This window comes from Amblyomma americanum, chromosome 5 (assembly GCF_052857255.1).
Source record: "Amblyomma americanum isolate KBUSLIRL-KWMA chromosome 5, ASM5285725v1, whole genome shotgun sequence".
In the NCBI taxonomy this organism is placed as follows: domain Eukaryota; kingdom Metazoa; phylum Arthropoda; class Arachnida; order Ixodida; family Ixodidae; genus Amblyomma; species Amblyomma americanum.
In genome coordinates, this window is record NC_135501.1 from 207,515,247 (window position 1) to 207,524,164 (window position 8,918).

At 48.5% G+C, this 8,918-nt stretch overlaps 1 protein-coding gene and 1 long non-coding RNA gene across 2 annotated transcripts in view; one reads left to right on the forward strand and one right to left on the reverse strand.

The window, feature by feature from the left end:
* LOC144133536 (ribosomal protein S6 kinase alpha-5-like) overlaps positions 1–8,918 on the forward strand; it is a 258,998-nt gene that overhangs the window by 47,745 nt on the left and 202,335 nt on the right. The window lies entirely within an intron of this gene.
* Positions 2,320–8,200, reverse strand: LOC144135538 (uncharacterized). Its single transcript, XR_013315525.1, has 3 exons — positions 7,588–8,200; positions 4,760–4,962; positions 2,320–2,972 (listed from the first exon to the last, which is right to left on the reverse strand). It is a non-coding gene; the product is annotated as an uncharacterized LOC144135538 (long non-coding RNA).

Consider the following 8,918-nt stretch of genomic DNA (forward strand, 5'->3'; position numbering starts at 1 on the left):
ATAATTTACAGTAAAACACTCACAGATGCCGCGATACATGGGATCAATAAGAAGAAGAAAAAAATCATACATTAAGAAGGGAAAGCTTTAATTTAACCTAGAACAAATAAAGCGTATTAACTTGTTTTATATCTAAGTTCAAATAATTCCAAAATGATATGGATGAAAAATGAAGGCATTGTTTCCCGTAGTTCTGAACTAAGGTAGTAAAAAGTTACCACGCAGGGCAAAACGTGTGACGATGTTGCTTATGATCGTGCCGGGAGAAAATGTGCTTAGCGGGAACGCATGATCAAGAATCTTAAAGAATAGGATACCAATGTTGTAAAAATAAAGGGCCGAGATAGGTAGAACGTTTAACTCTATGAACAACTCTATGAATTGGAGAGACATGGGAGAGGCCTTATCCCTGCAGTGGGCGCAGTCAGGCTGGCGATGATGATGATGATGATGATGATGATGATGATGCCCGAGTTCCGGAGCAGATTTCGTCACTAAAAATACGGAATGCTTACTCTTGGCACACGGGGGTACATTCCATCTGCAAAGCATAGCAACTTGATGAAGTTAGCAATGGAAGGAGGCTTTTAAAAGCGGCTCCGGAGGTTCTGAGATATGAGTTTGAAATGAGAGAGTTACACCTGAAGAAGGGACCGAGTTGGTTCCGAAACGTTGGCTAAAGTTAAAAATATTGGTTGGCGTCAGTTTTTTTTTTTTCCTCTCAACAATGAGTTTGAAACCTCGCTTAAAATTTTTGTCACTGCTAGTACTTCGCATGTTTTGAAGAGGGAATTCGTTTCCGTTGCGAACAGTATAATTATTCAGTATTTTTAGTGGTGGAGGTCTTGCGAAGCTTACCATGCCCCTAAAAAGGAGTGCATTAGATGGTAGCTTACTACATTTTTTACTCCTTTCGTGTTTAGAGTGCAAATTTTTCACTAGAACATGTTCGAAACATCTGGCAAACTTAATGCGCAGCATTCCGCACATCTTCCCAGGCTGTCCGACACTTGAAATAGAAGGTTTCGCCCGCAGCATATTCAACATCTAGAGACATACTGAGCGCCCACACTCGCATGCACAAAAAAGGGTCGCTTCTCGGTCCTTCCCCAACTGCGCGGATGCGGACAAGAAAAATACAACGGACAACGCATTCTGACCACGGCTGCATGCAGCGCGCATCGCAAGTCTGGACACCGCGAAGTTGCTCTATCCTGACGAAGCAACATATTAGGCTCGTTGTTGACACCAAGAAAGCTGCGCTGCCTGCTTGTCACGGGCGTGGCAAGGAGCATGGCTCGCAGACCTTGTCGCGTGAATCTGGGGGAAAGAAAGGAAGCTGAGCAGGAAGAAGAACGCAGGAAATGTGGAGGACACGGATAATCCTGCCCGCCGAAAGCAGCATCGTGTTTATTACATATAGGCACGTAGGTTGGAAGCCTAGGATCCTCCCAGCTACTCGTATATTGCGCCAACGCTAGTGTTAGCTTCGTGTCGAGGGCGAAGGGAGTTGTTGCAGCGGTATAAATGCGTCAGCTTGTCGGGAAACAGTCGAGTCGTGCGTAGTAGAAAACGTTGCAACTTAAACACGTTTTTCCCTTGATGATTTCGAAACTTTGCCAGCAGCCTGCTTCCGCTTTTCCCAACCCGCTCATTTGTCAGCTTGAAGCGTTAAAGGATCTTCTTCGAGCTCACAGCGGCTGCACGTATCTTTTTTTATATTGTTAATTTGCTGTTTCACGGTATGTGGACTTATGTCCCTTAGTTGCGCGTGGGGCACCAGTGAGCGAAAAATAATTATTGAGCATTCGGAAACAAAAAGCACGCTGGTACAAATTCCGCGCACGACGCAGTGAGGCTCGACACAGCACACAGTTGTTTTTTGCATTTCGCCTCCTCTTTGCTGTTTAGAGCGGTTTACGAGTTGTGCTGGTTTAATCCACTGTGAACGAGCAAGCGTACTTATTACTAGCGCTATACAGTTCCTCATTACACGTCACCCACCAACCAAAACTGTTCTTCTGCCCTGCCTCTCGTATTATATGTTCTTTTCTGTTTCCTTTTTTACTCCTTTTTCTTGTGCTCCGGAGAAGCTTGCACGCATATCATCTGCCCAGACTGCCACCCTGCAGCGCTGCGTATCACATGACCATTGTTTTATTCTCTATAACAGTGAGGCAATCAGATGTCAACCCCACCGGACACCCTGAAAGATTTTGAGACCCAACACCTTCCTCTCTCACCCTGTTGAAGAGAGAGAAAAAGAAGGAAGTAGAAAATTTCAGTACCGTAATTTCCGGTATGCAGTCCGCTCCCGGTGTATTGTCCGTATAGACCCCAATTTTGGCTGATAAAAAGAATTTGGCTCGATTTTTGCTTCCGGTAAATAGAATCGCTTTGTCCATTCTGGGCTATTTTGGCTGCTATTGAAAAAAATATGCTGTATAGTCTGCCCGCACAGATAGTCCACGAAGCCCAAAGTTATAACTTTGAAACTTGTACAGCCCTCAGGCTGTGTACCGGAAATTGCGGGAATTCTCTGGTCGTAGTGTTTGTCCGGATATATAGACGCGAACACTGCTCTGCGTGGTTCATCTACTGTGTATTGCTACGTCGAAGTACAACCGGCAAATCAATATGATTCACTCCAGCTGCTCCCCATATCCGGACGTGAAATAAAGGAGAAAAAGTTGCGTTTGGTTCAAATAGGCGGTAACTCGCATTTTGTTCCAGGCTGAGGCCTGACTAAACATTGTTTGTACGAAAGTAATTCAGCGCTACTTTATTCAGAAGAGAAACATGACGGGACGGGCGCTGTTCCCGGCAGCATCAACCAGTCGTTATAACCGATACTTCCTGTCTTCGAGCTCTTTAACGGATGGCGTTTCTTGGCATTCGGCTCATGATTTGCTTCGCTGCACCTCTGCGGTCACCCCCGGGTTCTCCTGGGGAATCCGGTTCCGTTCCAGCGCCTAGGAAAGAGAGAAAAAGAAAGAGATGGGGCGGCATGCGGGATCCTTGTTGGTGGTGGCGTCATCTGTCGTCGCTCACAGAAAGCGCGACGTCTCGCGTTCGTCTGCGGCCCGCGACGAGCCGCCTGCCTCGTCGCGAGTGAAAATGGCAAGGTGCGACACCTCAGGCTTCTTCTGACTGTAGACGCTGTGCATGTTTTATCGCAGTTGTTTCTTTATGCTAAATAAAAAGAAAAAAGTTGCTTCGAGCGAGCGAACGAGGCATGCATGAAAAATTACCAGCCTCGACGGAGCGGCAGCACTCGCCGCAAACCACTTAGGGTGCCTCGATGGGCGCGCGCATCGAGGCACCCTACAAACCGCTTTGAACGAGAAAAGATGCCGCCACCGTCTGCAACACGTTGAAGTAACGAGCGTTAGCTTCCGCCATCTTCAATTAATTAATGATGTCATCAGCTAATTAACATTATTGGCCGACATCTTGTATTTATAAGTGACGTCACCAATCGATCACCACTTGGATATATCAGTGACGACACCAGTCACTCATCATTTCGATATACTAATGACGTCACCACTCAATCACCAGTTGGGTTGCTATATCGATTTACTGTGGGAGCCGCCTTCTTGAATTCCTCGGACTTGGAGAATTTCACGCCGAAGGGAGGTGGTAGCAGACCCCAAGAAATCGAGAAACGTGATGAGTAAGGGCTAAAGCTTTTAAAAATTGGAGAGGACACTTAAGCTCCGCCGTAAGGGCATGACACGATAGCGTAGTGGGGGAAGTTTTCGATTATGAGCAGTTTTACACATTTGAACGCATTTTAATTGTTTATTGTTTCAATTAATTGATCATTTACACACTAAATTTTCTTAATTAACATCATCAAGCATTGGCTTTTCATTCTGAGCATTTTGACACCTTTAACCCCCTTTTCATATTTTCATTTCTTTAATTAATCAATTAATTACAGTGATTTCAGTAACTCGTCATCGCCTGTCACTTCATGACATCACCCATCACTTTAGGCTGGAGAGGCGCACATATCCCCCTCCCCACAAATCGTTAACAAAAGCGTAGGTCGTTACCTGGCGCCGACTGCAAACACGCTCCCTTCTGAATCCGACAGTGCTTGCCCTCATGTACCCTGGCCAGTACGACCCAAACTGCCATAAATGGGGTGAAAGGGCCACATACGACCACATTGTCTGGAACTGCGCAAATGATCCGCCTCCGGCGGAGTTGATACAGCTCCCTTCTCCCGAGCTGTGGGAGGCCGTGTTGGTCAGCTCGGACCCTAAGATTCAAGTACGGGCAATCGAGCGGGCCAGTGAGGTCACCGCCAGCCATGGGCTAGCGGCCATCTAGTGTGTGTCTCCTGCAACCTGCTGTCGACGCAGTAAATGTTTGACAATTCAATCCAACCCACGCCGGCACAGATGGGTTGTCCTGCGCCTGGCCGAACGTCGCGCGCGACCATTGTCTGCGTGTGGGGGCATCGCGCGACTCTCGCGCACTCTCTCCCTTGGCCGTCGCGCGCCGTCCGCTCAAAGTAAGTATTTATGTGCCGCGCTCTTGCCGTGTCCTAACACTAAAGAGAAAAAAGAAAAATACGGCAGAAACACACGCTCGCGGCTAACTGTACAAAAAAGCTGGAGTGGGGGCGCCCAGCTGAAAAGCGTCCGAAGGTAACACACGCGGAGCGTTCGGTCACTGCGTGCAACTACCTGGCGAAGAGCAGACGGGACGTCAAGCCCGTCTGTTCGAAGTATACAGAGAGGCTCACCAGAGTTCGCTGGCGGGTGCCCTGCGGCCACAGGAGCGCCGATGCACTGTCCGGGATGAGACCCTGCGCCCTGTAGGCCGCAATCATGTCGTGACGTGGTTGGGCGAACGTGGTACAGCGGAGGGGCAAGTGCCCCAGTGTTTCAGCTGCACCACATGTCTGGCTGATGGGGATTCAGATGAACTACGCAGGCTGCTCAAAACCTGGATAAGGTGACGGAGTGCATGGGAAAAAAACATGGTTCGGAGCGCTGCCCATCGATGACTACCCATTTGTTGGCTTCAGTGTTAGATTAGCCCGGATTTTCATTCGCAGTTTTATAACAGGTAGGATTTTAAATAAAAAACTTTAAAAATGGCTTTCCAAGAACCAACGCCCAATGTGCAGTCGACTAAACGTAGTAGAACTGGTCCGTCGTCCGGTGGGGTAACTCCAGCGTGTGTAGTACAGTGCAGTTGGTTGTTTCTATTCGAATAAGCCGGAAGTTCGAATTCAGCTGCTTAGAATGAGCATTGTTGCAGCGGATAAAAAGCGATCAAAATGAGAACGAACGGTGATCAGCGTGACACAGCTGCACAGAACTCGCCTCCGCGACCAGATTACGAGAAGCAGGACAGGCTCGGCTACTGGCTCTCGGCTCTTGCGTGAAACGGGCTTCCTCGTAATCGTCCACTGCATTCTCAGAAGCACCCGTTCCTTCTTCTCGGTTGAAACAAGACAGAAGAAAGAGGGAACTTGTTCTAGGGAAGCGCCGGCCTTTTGTGGTTTGTCGCATTTTTCAGGTGTATAGAAGCTGCGCGTTTTTTTCTTTTGTTCGATCGAAGCTTTTTCGTAAGGCAGGAGAAATTGCGTGGTCGCCGTGCGCCGTCCGTGTTCGATATTCCGAAGGCCTGCTTGCATGCGTGCCTGATGTCGTCATGCTAAAAGCTTAAAACGGTGTTGCGACTGCTCATTAAACAAGTGCAGGAGCTGTGCGCGCTTGTGTCACCGCTTGTGCTTAAAGAAGCTGGCCTATGCGAGTTCGGATCTGCGTTACTCTCGATGGTGTGCGTAAAGAGCGAAGGAAGAAGCGAAGAAAATTGAATTTCTTCTTTCGTCACTCACAAACGACACACGTGCCGCCCCGTGTTATTCTTTCCGCTTGTGGAGTGCGTACGTTGCCTTTCTGCACGTGTCTTTTATACAACGCGGTGCGATGAGGGCTTAGTGGTTTTCATTCTAAATTTTATTTCCCCCTTCGAATTTCGGACTCTTTTATTAATGCTTTCCTTGGTCTTAATTAGTTCCCCAAATGCCGTTCCGACCATACTGAGCGTCAGCTTCTTATATTTGTGAGCGGGTTTTCTTACGCTGACGCGTTCATTTCCATGGTTCTCTCGCAGCGTCATTTGTTTTTTAGTAGAGGGATTGATTGATTGATTGATTGATTGATTGATTGATTGATTGATTGATTGATTGATTGATTGATTGATTGATTGATTTATCGATCGATCGATCAGCATTCTAAAGCGACGCGTGCATGGGCCATGAAACACGCATTAACGGGGAGGGCTAGCTCACAGCTAACGCTTATCAAAAAAAAAAATTCAGAGGGCACTGAGGTCTGCTTACGTGCGATAATGCAAAAGCATGGGACTTTCTAGAACGCTGGTTTTCATCCAGGGCGCCTGTACGCATTCAATTTTTTCCTTGTTTTTATTCTTAGCTTTTTGTTTTTGTTTATTTTTCATTTATGTGGTGTTAACTTTTATTTTATTTTTTGTTTGCCTAATTAATAATTCGCGATTAACTAATTACTAATCACCCATTACTTAATAATTTCTCAGAGTATATGGGTTATAGCAGTTATATGCGGTTGATAGTGTGACAGATTTCGTGGACGGACGGACGGACAAGCCGTTAACGGCTTTCGCCTTAAAAGAGGCACATGTTTACCAGTGTCGGGGAGTATATACCTACGTGAGAACACGCACAGGGCACGTGAGTGCTGCCCCGCGCAGGCAGTGTTCGCCCTGTTTTCCGTTCGGCGAAAGGGACCTTGCTCGCCGCCGCGGCGGTGATGCAGTGCCAACCAGTGTGTGTATCCACAGTGCGCTGTCGGGGTCGTCGCGACTGTCTGGCCGCTGACTCACTGCTCCGCTGGCGGCAAGCGAGCAGACGCTTGCTCACGCTTTGTTTTCTCGCTCTTTACAGTGCATGGACGACATCATGACCCTTTCCTAGAATAAATAGTAGCAGCCACGGACGTATGTAGCGGGCAGATTTGGAAGGTTCCTGCTTGCACCGACCGCGGCGGCTGCGTTTTTGTGGAGGCAAAACGCTAAGGCGCCCGTGTGCTGTGCGATGTCAGTGCACGTTAAAGATCCCCAGGTGGTCGAAATTGTTCCGGAGCCCTCCACTACGGCACCTCTTCCTTTCTTCTTTCACTGCCTCCTTTATCCCTTCCCTTACGGCGCGGTTCAGGTGTCCAACGGTATATGAGACAGATACTGCGCCATTTCCTTTCCCCAAAAACCAATTGTTATGATTATGCTTGCACCAATTATACTGGGCGGCAAATGGTGTGGTACAGCCGCCGCGGTGGCTCAGTGGTTATCGTGCTCGGCTGCTGAACCAAAAAACGCGGGTTCGATCCCGGCCGTGGTGGTCGAATTTCGATGGAGGCGAAATTCTAGAGGCCCGTGTATACAGTGCGGTGTCAGTGCACGTTAAAGAACCCCAGGTGGTCGAAATTTCCGGAGCCATTCACTACGGCGTCCCTCATAGCCAGAGTCGCTTTGGGACGTTAAACCCGAAACCAAACCAAACCAAAATGATGCGGTACTTACTGCCACAAGTTCCGAGCGTGTCTTCGAAACCTTTTAATTATGCTGCCGTTACTGCGCTTGCAGAAATATGCACCGCACATAGCTCAACGGTGTTTGCGTTACGCAGTTGATGACTTGCTGCGCATTGGTCATAACTACAGCGTAATGATGATTGTGAGGCTATCTTGCTGTATAGATGGCTGATGTGATTTCGCATAGACGAGAACTGCAGAAACAGACACGAGCAATACAGTTGTCTTTGTAGCCGTTTCTTTTTCTGTGACAGGCAAGGACACGATCGTTATCAGCTGCTGATAGAGCAGCCACGCGTGCACAATGCACCGAATGTCGTTTTCCCGATCGTTATCACCGGGGGGAGCAAAACTGGAAGGCCGCCAGCTGGAATGGAATCCCCACGAATCGGTTTTTTGATGCAAGATTTGCGATCCCGGTGCTCGTACAACCAACCGCATGGTTGATGTTACGTGGTTTGCGAAACGTGCAAGGATTGGATGCACGTGGCTGGGTCGCGTGTGTTATTGCTGACAAGCTTGAAGGAGTTCGCAATAATAGCGCCGCCTTATTTCCGCGTCGTTGAAATCCTCCCATGCGACACACGGGCAGCAAGCGCGTATCACTTGCTTTTATTCACTCGCGCCTTTTTTAATGCGAAAGCATTGCTATAATCCCATTACGAGAAAAACCGGAGGCGTTTGTGTGTGTGTGTTGGTATGTGTGTGTACTCGCAGATGGCACAGAAAGCCCCAGTAATGGCAAGAAAAATTGGAGGACGCTTAATCATCGCCTTTAAGAGCAGGACGCGACAGCCTGTTGCAGCATTGCCACGGAATCCACGGAACGTCATCGTCCTTCGGTGCGACCCCTTGCCTGGACAATTTAAGGAAAGGAAACATATCTTGGTGGACACGCGAACCGGGCCGTAAGGGAAGGAAATTGAAATGAAATTGGTTTTAAAGAAAGGAAATGACGCCTGTCTCACAATTCTCGCTGGACACCCGTACCGCTCCGTAAGGGAAGGAAGATCCTCTTTCTTAGTGCGTGGTTCAGGTGTCCACCGAAATGCGCCATTTTTCGCTCACGGCCAAAGGCCCGCCGCGGTGGCTCAGTGGTTAGTGCGCTCGGCTACTGATCCGGAGTTGCCGGGTTCGAACCCGACCGCGGCGGCTGCGTTTTTATGGAGGTTAAACGCTAAGGCGCCCTTGTGCTGTGCGATGTCAGTGCACGTTAAAGATCACCAGGTGGTCGAAATTATGCCGGAGCCCTCCACTACGACACCTATTTCTTCCTTTCTTCTTTCACTCCCTCATTTATCCCTTCCCTTACCTCGCGGT